The 9,936-nt window shown below is 51.2% G+C and overlaps 1 protein-coding gene across 2 annotated transcripts in view; it reads left to right on the top strand.

Annotated features, from left to right (window-relative positions):
* The first annotated feature begins 1,973 nt into the window (after window positions 1–1,973).
* The window catches only part of GNG7 (G protein subunit gamma 7), a 29,292-nt gene continuing 21,329 nt past the window's right edge, over window positions 1,974–9,936 (top strand). The window contains exon 1 of one of the 2 annotated variants that reach the window (XM_038163957.1): window positions 1,974–2,060. The gene's annotated coding sequence lies outside the window, so the exon portion shown is untranslated. The remainder of the gene's footprint in view (window positions 2,061–9,936) is intronic. The other variant, XM_038163958.1, reaches the window with a different exon arrangement.

The following is a 9,936-nucleotide window of genomic DNA, read 5'->3' as shown; positions in this document are numbered from 1 at the left end:
GGGATGAGGCTCCTCGGATCCTCAACCCCTTCCCTGAATTCCCTCCTTTTCCTTGGCTTCTGCTGTGCTGGGGCCCAAACTCTGCTCTTTTTTCTTTTTTTCTTTCCCTTTTGCAGATGTCATTCTGTGCCACCTGACAAAGGAGCAGAATGCAGCAATTTTCCCTAACCTAAATAGTGGCTCTGTATTTGCAGCTCCCCTGGAACTGGAATTAATTTAGTGTGTGGGCTTTTTAATTGGCTCGTTGTGGGGAGGATCAGAAGATGAAATGCTGCAGCTCTGCCTTCCTCTTCCCTTTCTTTCCCGAGATCTTTGTCCCTCTCCTTGTCTTTCACTTCCAAGAGTCGCCCGGGTTATTTCTCCCTGGTTTCTTTTGTTGGAACTCCCCTCTGGCAGCCTCGGGAGTGTCGGGGATGGGGCTGCTCCTTCGGCTGGGCCAAATCCCCTGGGGCTGGGGCAGAGAGCTGGGAATTGTTTCTCCAGTTGGCTGGGAGGTGGGATGGACACAGGGATGGATGATGGATGGATGGATGGATGGATGGATGGATGGATGATGGATGGACACAGGGATGGATGATGGATGGATGGATGGATGGATGATGGATGGACACAGGGATGGATGATGGATGGATGGATGGATGGATGATGGATGGACACGGGGATGGATGATGGATGGATGGATGGATGATGGATGGACACGGGGATGGATGATGGATGGATGGATGGATGGATGGATGATGGATGGACACGGGGATGGATGATGGATGGATGATGGATGGACACGGGGATGGATGATGGATGGATGGATGATGGATGGACACAGGGATGGATGATGGATGGATGGATGGATGATGGATGGACACGGGGATGGATGATGGATGGATGATGGATGATGGATGGACACGGGGATGGATGATGGATGGATGATGGATGATGGATGATGGATGGACACGGGGATGGATGATGGATGGATGATGGATGGATGGATGGACGGACACAGGGATGGATGATGGATGGAATGATGGATGGATGGACACAGGGATGGATGGATGGACACAGAGATTGATGATGGAGGATGGATGGATGGACAGACACAGAGATGGGGGGATGGATGATGGAGGGATGGATGATGGAGGGATGGTTGGATGGATGGATGGACACGAGGATGGAGGGAGGGATGGATGGATGATGGATGGATCCATGGATGGATCTATGGCGAGATGGATCCATGGAGAGATGGATGGATGGATGGATAATGGAGAGATGAAGGGATGATGGATGGATGGATTGATGGATGGATGATGGATGGATGGATGGATGGATGGACAGATGAAGGGATGGTGGATGGATGAATGGCATCCCTCATTCCAATGGAGCCATCTTCAGACTCTGATGTGTTGTTGCACAGCCTGGGAGCTGCCAGGCTTCCCCCCCACCAAAAAATTCTCTTTTGGAATCGATGTGTTCAAAGCCAGGTCTAAGCTGGTAGAAATTGGGGGTTTTTATGCCAGATTCCACGGATGAGCGTGGAGAAAGCCTCAAGTGCCACCTGCATCATCCTCACTAGACCTCTCCTGTGAGGACTTTTAGGATTTCATCTCCCCCTCAAAAAAAAATCTCAAAGGCAGGTGCTGAACATATTGAGATGTAAATAAACCACCCCAAAGGACACACTCCTCGCGTGGCTGGGTGGATTTAAATCGATTTGGAGTGGGCTGGATTCCAGCAGGCAGAAAACAGGGAAAACACAGGGAAAAAATGGGCTGCTGGAAATGGGGGAAAAGGTGTGAGGTGCTTTAAATAGTTCAGCAATGGGCTGGATTCCAGCAGGGAAAACACGGGGAAAACACAGGGAAAAAATGGGATGATGGAGATGGGGAAGAGGTGTGAGGTGCTTCAGCTGGTGGGCTCAAACCTGGTGTTGAGAGGAGCTGGAATTCCCTGCAGGATCCCTTTAATTGCTGAAAATTCTGTCAATATTTTTTTATTTTAGGAGATTTGTCCTTTCCCCCCTGCGACGAGTGCCCTGTGTGCCAGAGGAGGTGGGGACACCTGCCCAGGTAGGTGCCAGCAGCACCCACAGACACCCAAACACCTCCTGAGCCCCAAATCGGGGCATTTCCCACCTGGAATTTGGGTGGGAAGGATCCTAAAGCCCATGCAGTCCCTTCCTTTCCACCATCCCAGGGTGCTCCAAGCCCCTCCGGCCTGGCCTTGGCATGACACTGTCCATGGTCACCTGGGCCAGGTGGGCAGTGGGGACTGTCCCTCCACTGAGAGGTGGTGACCAGGCCCTGGGGACACACAGAGACATCTGGAGCTGCTGCCTCTAACCAGAAGGATTCTTCATGCAACAATTCCATTTATTTTCCTGGAGCTGGCTGATCCTTCAGCTCCCTTCCACCTCAGACCCCTCTGTGACACCACAGTGTCACCACTCTTTAGGTGTTTCAATATTCTCCATCTTAAAAATTCTTAATTTTAAGAAAAGATCCGAGTTTTGATAAGAAGATCCAAATAAGATTTCTGTGTGCCCTGGGGACACACAGACATCTGACATGGAGCTGCTGCTTTTAATTGGAATGATTCTTCATAAAAAAAATTCCATTTATTTTCCTGGAACTGGCTGATCCTTCAGCTCCCTTCCACCCCAAACCCCTCCGTGACCTTTAGGTGTTTCAATATTCTCCATCTTAAAAAAAAATCTTAATTTAAAAAAAGATTTAAGATTTTAAAAAAGATTTAAAAGAAGATCCAAAGGTTAATCAAGGTCACGAGTCACTGACCTGCCTCGGGAGCAGCTCCAGAGGTGTTCCCCTGTTCCTCCAAGGAATACCCAGCCAGGCCAGAGTTGTTTCTTGGGCAGAAATCATTTTGTAGGAGATTCCAGCGGGGTTTTTGTCCTCAGTCCCGGCTTTGGGCTGCATTTGGAGTCTCCAAGAGAGGGCACTGTGTCCCTGGCAGTGGAGCCGTGGACGAGCTGCCAGCCCCGAGCTCCTCATCCCTGGGAGCCGAGTAATTAACTGAGACACTCATTAGCAGCTGCTTTGGGGGCTGGACATCCTCATGTGACCGCTGGTCCTTTCCCTCCATCCCTGGCAGCTCTTCGTCTTGCCTCACTTTCCTAAAAACAAAACCCAAAAATGTCTTTTCCCTGTCCCTTTTGCCCTGATTCGTGCACTTGGGGTGTCCTCCAGGAGGGGATGGATGTGGGGTCCCCGTGAGTCCCAGGTTTCATCCAAACCAGGAGGAAAAACAGGGCAAAACCGAAAGAGGAAAACTCGGGGAGGTTCTTGTTGGGATTTCTTGTGGGAAATATTTGTGCTCAGCTCACAGCAAATCTTTGTTCATAAATTCTTACATTTCTCCAGCCCTGGCTGCTCAGGAGGGACCTGACAGGAGGATTTGAAGCTCTGCCCTGGGATGTTTTGGGGTGGTTGCCCTGGTGCCATTGTTGGATAATTTGCTATTTATAGGGGGATATTTTTAGGGATGTGAGCAGTCTGGCTCTGGAGCTGGATCTGGGGATAGTGCTGGAGCACAGAGGGGCAGAATGGAGCCTGTGCTGCTGCTGCACGGAGGGGATTTAATCCTGGGGGGAGCTGAGCGTGCAGAGAGACACCCAGGGGCTGGAGCCAGGCCAGGGAAGGGGCTGGAGAATCCCTGAGAGAGCTGGGAAGGGGCTGGAGAATCCCTGAGAGAGCTGGGAAGGGGCTGGAGAATTCCTGAGGGAGATGGAAGAGGGCTGGAGAATTCCTGAGAGATCTGGGAAGGGGCTGGAGAATCCCTGAGAGAGCTGGGAAGGGGCTGGAGAATCCCTGAGAGAGCTGGGAAAGGGCTGGAGAATCCCTGAGAGAGCTGGGAAAGGGCTGGAGAATTCCTGAGAGAGCTGGGAATTCCAGGGGCTGGAGAATTCCTGAGGGAGTTGGGAAAGGGCTGGAGAATTCCTGAGGGGGCTGGGAAGGGTCTCAGCCTGGAGAAAAGCAGGGTCAGGGGGACATTCCCAACGTCCACAAGTCCCCAACAGGAGTGGCTCTGCTCCCAGGGGACACCAGGACAGGAGGGAGCAGCTCCAGGTGGGACAGCAGCAGGAATTTCCTCCTGGAAGGGGCTGTTAAACCTTGGGAAGAGCTGCCCAGGGAGGTTTGGGGTCCCCATCCCTGGAGGTGGGGGTCAGGCACAGCCTGGACTCGGTGATCCCAGAGCTCTTTTCCAGCCTCAATGATTTTTTCCCCCTTTTTTAATCTCTTTGTGGTGCCAATTAAGACTCTCACACACCTTTGTGATTTTTAGGAGCAGCTTTTCATGCTCTCAGTTCTCCCCCCATTCCTGAAGTGACACGAATCCCCTTTTTTGGGGATTTCTGTCCTGCAGAAATGGAGCTGCCCTGGCTCGGGAGTCACTGATGGATCCCATTTCCCAGGGATCATTAAGACATTTAATTTTTTTCACTAATTGCCTGGATAAAATTGCTGATCCTGGAAGATTGAGGGCACTTGTGTAACACAAACCACATTGAAACAACCTCAGAAGTTGCTCTGAGGTGAAACAGCCACATTTAAACCCAAACCTTGCTTCCAAATCCTTCCTCTGGAATTTTCTCCTGTTTTCTGTGGTGAACTTGGGAGGAAAAAGGGGAATATCCCCTCCCTGGGGAGTGTTTTGGAAGCAGGGCTGGTTTATCAGGATTGTTTTTAGGGATTTTAAACAACTTAATATTTTACTGGAGAAATTCCCAAATTGTTGGAGCAACCTATGGAATAACCCTGCAGCCTTCAGCTGCTCTGAGAACACTGCAAAGCAGATTCCTGCTGGCTTTTCCAGCAGCACTCCAGGAATCCCAAACCTCAGCATCCCATCTGGTATTTCCAGCGCCAGGAATTCCCCTCAGCCGGATCCTCTTTCACCTCCTCTTCCCCTTCCACACAGCTGTTGGTGTGCACTTCAAAATTCCTGCCAGTTTTGGGATGTTCTTGCTGTGGGTTTTAAAATTCCTGCTGGTTTTGGGATGTTTCTGGTCTGGATTTTAAAATTCCTGCCGTTTTTGGGATGTTCTTGGTGTGGATTTTAAAATTCCTGCTGTTTTTGGGAATGTTTCTGGTGTGCATTTCAAAGTTCCTGCCATTTTTGGGATGTTCTTGGTGTGGATTTTAAAATTCTGCCATTTTTGGGAATGTTCTTACTGTGGATTTTAAAATTCCTGCTGTTTCTGGGATGTTCTTGGTGTGCATTTCAAAATTTCTGCCATTTTTGGGATATTCTTGATGTGGATTTTAAAATCCCTGCCATTTTGGGGATGTTTCTGGTGTGGATTTTAAAATTCCTGCTGGTTTTAGGATGTTGTCAGAGATAGAAAAGATCCCCTTTGGATCCTGGCAGAGGCTTTGGGCTGAAATAATTCAATAATTCCATTAAACCTCAGGAGCAGGGAAGGGGATTGTCCCTGGTTTGATCTGCTTGCAACAGCTGCAGGCGTTTCCTAAAACTGGAGGATTCAAATACAAAGTTAATTTGTTGTTGTTGCTATTTTGCCCTCTAAAAGGAGGAAAAGGTGATTTTTAAATTTTTTTTTTTGGATGAAAGGAAGCTGGAAAGTCAAAGCCATCCCTGGAGTACCCCGAGCAGGAGGAGCTGCTGCTCCAGCACAGTTTGTTCCATTAGCATGGGGACATTTTTAAAACCTCATTTTCCAAACAACTCCTGGAAATTGGCATCCCAGAAGCAAAAACTCTTTTAAAAATAGCTCTGAAATGAGCTGGTTTTTGTTTCCGTGGCCCCTTGTCCTGAGGATCCCTGAAACTCTGGAGGGGTTTGAGGAGATTCTGCCCAGCAGAATCCCCAAACATTTCCTGAGGAATGGCTTCCTGTGAGGAATGAGCTCCTGCTGCTGGAATGCTGCTGTCTGCAGGGTTTATTTTAAACTTATTTCCCTCTTTTGCTCAAGGGAAAAGCAATTCCTGGGCAGGAATGCCTGAGGGGGTTGGAAAAATCCCTTGGAATATCCCAGGTGGGGAAATGTTCCACATTTTAACTCCATTAACCTGCTTTGTTTCCCCTGGTCTGGAATTTCACCTTTCCCCTCCCCACAGATCCACCTGTGCACAGGTGTGTGAAATCCCAAAATTCCTGAGCCTCCCAGGGGCAGGATTGGCTTTTGGAAAGATTTTAAAATGCCAGATGTGGTCACTTAGGTCCTGTGCTCAATTTCCTGAGCTCAGACCCCTGGGGGTTTGAATCCTGCAGACCCTTTTTGCTTCCCTCTCCTCCAATTCTTCCCTTTTTAGGACTTCAAAAAAATCTTCCAGAGCCAGCTGCCAGCACAGACTTCCCAATGAACTTCCAACAGCAAATGAGTGCTGGCTGCAGCAGCTGTTCCAAAAAAAAAAACCCCAAAAAACCCAGCTGGAAAAGGGCACAGGGAAAGAAGGATCTGCTCATCCCTTGGAGGAGCTCCCAGGGAAAAGTTCACGTTTGAGGCTCTGCCCTGGATGTTTTGGGGTGGTTGCCCTGGTGCCATTGTTGGATAATTTGCTATTTATAGGGGGATATTTTTAGGGATGTGAGCAGTCTGGCTCTGGAGCTGGATCTGGGGATAGTGCTGGAGCACAGAGGGGCAGAATGGAGCCTGTGCTGCTGCTGCACGGAGGGGATTTAATCCTGGGGGGAGCTGAGCGTGCAGAGAGACACCCAGGGGCTGGAGAGTTCCAGGGGCACAGAATTCCAGGGGCTGGAGAATTCCAGGGGCACAGAATTCCAGGGGCTGGAGAATTCCTGCAGCACAGAGTTCCAGGGACTTGGAATTCCAGGGGCACAGAGTTCCAGGGACTTGGAATTCCAGGGGCACAGAGTTCCAGGGACTTGGAATTCCAGGGGCACAGAATTCCAGGGGCACAGAATTCCTGCAGCACAGAATTCCAGGGGCACAGAATTCCTTCAGCACAGAATTCCTGCAGCACAGAGTTCCAGGGACATGGAATTCCTGCAGCAAGAATTCCAGGGGCACAGAATTCCTGCAGCACAGAGTTCCAGGGACTTGGAATTCCGGGGGCACAGAATTCCAGCAGCACAGAAGCCCTGCAGCACAGAGTTCCAGGGACACAGAATTCCTGCAGCACAGAATTCCTGCAGCACAAAATTCCAGGGGCACAGAGTTCCAGGGGCACAGAATTCCTGCAGCACAGAATTCCAGGGGCTGGAGAATTCCTGCAGCACAGAATTCCAGCAGCACAGAGTTCCAGGGGCACAGAATTCCTGCAGCACAGAATTCCTGCAGCACAGAATTCCTTCAGCACAGAATTCCAGGGGCTGGAGAATTCCTGCAGCACAGAGTTCCAGGGGCACAGAGTTCCAGGGGCACAGAATTCCTGCAGCACAGAATTCCAGGGGCTGGAGAATTCCTGCAGCACAGAATTCCAGGGGCTAGAGAATTCCTGCAGCACAAAATTCCTTCAGCACAGAGTTCCAGGGGCACGGAATTCCTGCAGCACAAAATTCCAGGGGCACAGAGTTCCAGGGGCACAGAATTCCTTCAGCACAGAGTTCCAGGGGCACAGAGTTCCAGCAGCACAGAATTCCAGGGACATGGAATTCCTGCAGCACAGAATTGCTGCTGCTGAGCTGGGAGCTCCTCCTGGGAAGGCTCCTGCTCCTTCCCCCGGCATTCCTGGCTCCAGGGGGGAATTCTGGTGGGCTGGGCTGCAGGATCCGGTTTCCTTCCTGGCTCTGATCCTCCAGGATGCTTCACATTCCCAACTGTTGGTGCTTCCAGAGAATTGGGGAAGGAATTCCCCTTCCTGCTGCCCACACCCCGCTCTGAGGCATCTCTGAAAGGGATGGTTCTGCCTCGGCAGGGTCAGGCAAAGAAAGAAGGCCAGGAAAACCTGGATACAGGCAGGAAAACCTGGATACAGCCAGGAAAACCTGGATACAGGCTGGGAAACCTGGATAGAGGCAGGGAAACCTGGATACAGCCAGGAAAACCTGGATACAGGCTGGGAAACCTGGATACAGCCAGGAAAACCTGGATACAGGCTGGGAAACCTGGATACAGGCTGGGAAACCTGGATACAGTCAGGAAAACCTGGATAGAGCCAGGGAAACTTGGATACAGGCAGGGAAACCTGGATAGAGCCAGGGAAACCTGGATAGAGCCAGGGAAACCTGGATAGAGGCTGGGAAACCTGGATAGAGGCTGGGAAACCTGGATACAGGCTGGGAAACCTGGATAGAGGCTGGGTAACCTGGATAGAGGCAGGAAAACTTGGATACAGGCTGGGAAACCTGGATACAGGCAGGAAAACTTGGGTAGAGGCAGGAGAACCTGGATAGAGGGAGAGAAACCTGGATACAGGGAGGAAAACATGGATACAGGCAGGGAAATCTGGTTACAGGCAGGAAAACCTGGTTACAGGCAATAAAACCCAGATACAGGCTGGGAAACCTGGAGCAGGCAGGATTTTGCCCCAGTGACATTCCCAGCAGGAGTTGCCAGTTGTGGGGAGGGGGCAGAGCCTTCCCAAGCCCTCCAGGCCCCGAGCCAGGGGACGTTTCCCGGAGGGAATGGCAGTGTCTGGGGCACAGGGAAGCCTCAGTGTCCCTGGGGTGTCCCCAGTGTGTCCCCAGCTGGGCTGGCAGCACAGCAGGGCCACTCCGGTGTCTGTAAACAGGAGCCTGTGGAATATCAAGTTCCAAACCTTTGCACCAGGACGGGGCTGGGAGGAAGGAGGGGGCAGAGTTTATTCCAGCTGAGGTCAGCCTTGTTTTCCCTCCCGGAGCAGGGATCCTGCAGGGCTGTAAACAACCACCCCGAGATGGGATCCTGTCCCTCTGCAAAGCTCCGGGCTTGTTTTTCCCTTTGGTTGTGGTGTAGCTGCTGCCAGGTCCCCGTGGGGTCTCTGCAGGGCTCTGAGAGCAGCTCTAAACCTGAAATTCAACCATTTTTAGTGCAGGAAAGGAAAGCACAAAAGGAGAAAGCCAAAGCAGCCCAAAATTCCAGGGAAAAGCGACAGAAATAAGGCACACGTTGTGCTGTCGCTGCAGGCTCTCAGCTGCTTGGTCTGAAGGGCAGGGAATTCTCATTACTGATTAATCTGCCATTAATGGTTCCTTTTACCTGGGAAAACAGCCTGGCTGAGGGGTCTGGAATGGGTCTGGAATGGGTCTGGAATGGGTTTGGGGTGGTTGGGTTTGGGGTGGTTGGGTTTGGGGTGGTTTGTGTGGAGCTGATTCCTGCAGCAGCTCCACCTCCATGGAATGGTTTGCCCTTGGAAAATCCCTCTGAAGTCAGGATGGCAGCTGAAGGTTGGCTCTGCTCCCAAAATTCCTGGTGGCCTTCCCGGCCCGTGGAACCTCCCAGGGTGTCAGCCCCACGTCCTGCTCATGCCCCTGTTTGTTTATCAGCTGCGCTGTGTGGATGAATTCCCTGGAATTCCCTGGAATTTCAGTCCCTTGGGTCAATTGCAGGGTTCTGGAGGGAATCAGGACTGCTCCAGCAGGAAGGAGGAGTGATCCTGATGATCCAGGTGCTTTTCTCCATCCCCCCCCATCCCAAATCCAGCGAAAGCCTCCCCAGAATCCAGGCACCTCCCTGGAGCAGTGGGAATGGCTGGAAGTGCCCAATTCCAGAGGCTTGGAGCAGCCTGGGGCAGTGGGAAAGGTGGAACTGGGTGGGATTTGAGCTGCTTCCAGCCCAAACCATTCCAGGATTCCCTGAGCCTCAGGGGTTGCCCATTCCAAGGCCAGTTCCAAACCTGGAGCCGTTTCAGGTGTTTGTGCCTTTATCCCCAATTCCTTTTTGCTCTCCTGACCTGCCCCAAATTCAGCCTTTTTTCCCTGCCCTCACCTCATTACTACAGAGAGCTGGCCCTGGAATGTGAAACCTGTAAAAATCTTTGTTAAAAACCAAACCAAAACAAGTTTAAACTGCTTTTTTTGGCT

Source organism: Motacilla alba, chromosome 28, assembly GCF_015832195.1.
Source record: "Motacilla alba alba isolate MOTALB_02 chromosome 28, Motacilla_alba_V1.0_pri, whole genome shotgun sequence".
Taxonomy (NCBI): Eukaryota; Metazoa; Chordata; class Aves; order Passeriformes; family Motacillidae; genus Motacilla; species Motacilla alba.
This window is presented reverse-complemented; position numbering and strand designations above follow the sequence as displayed.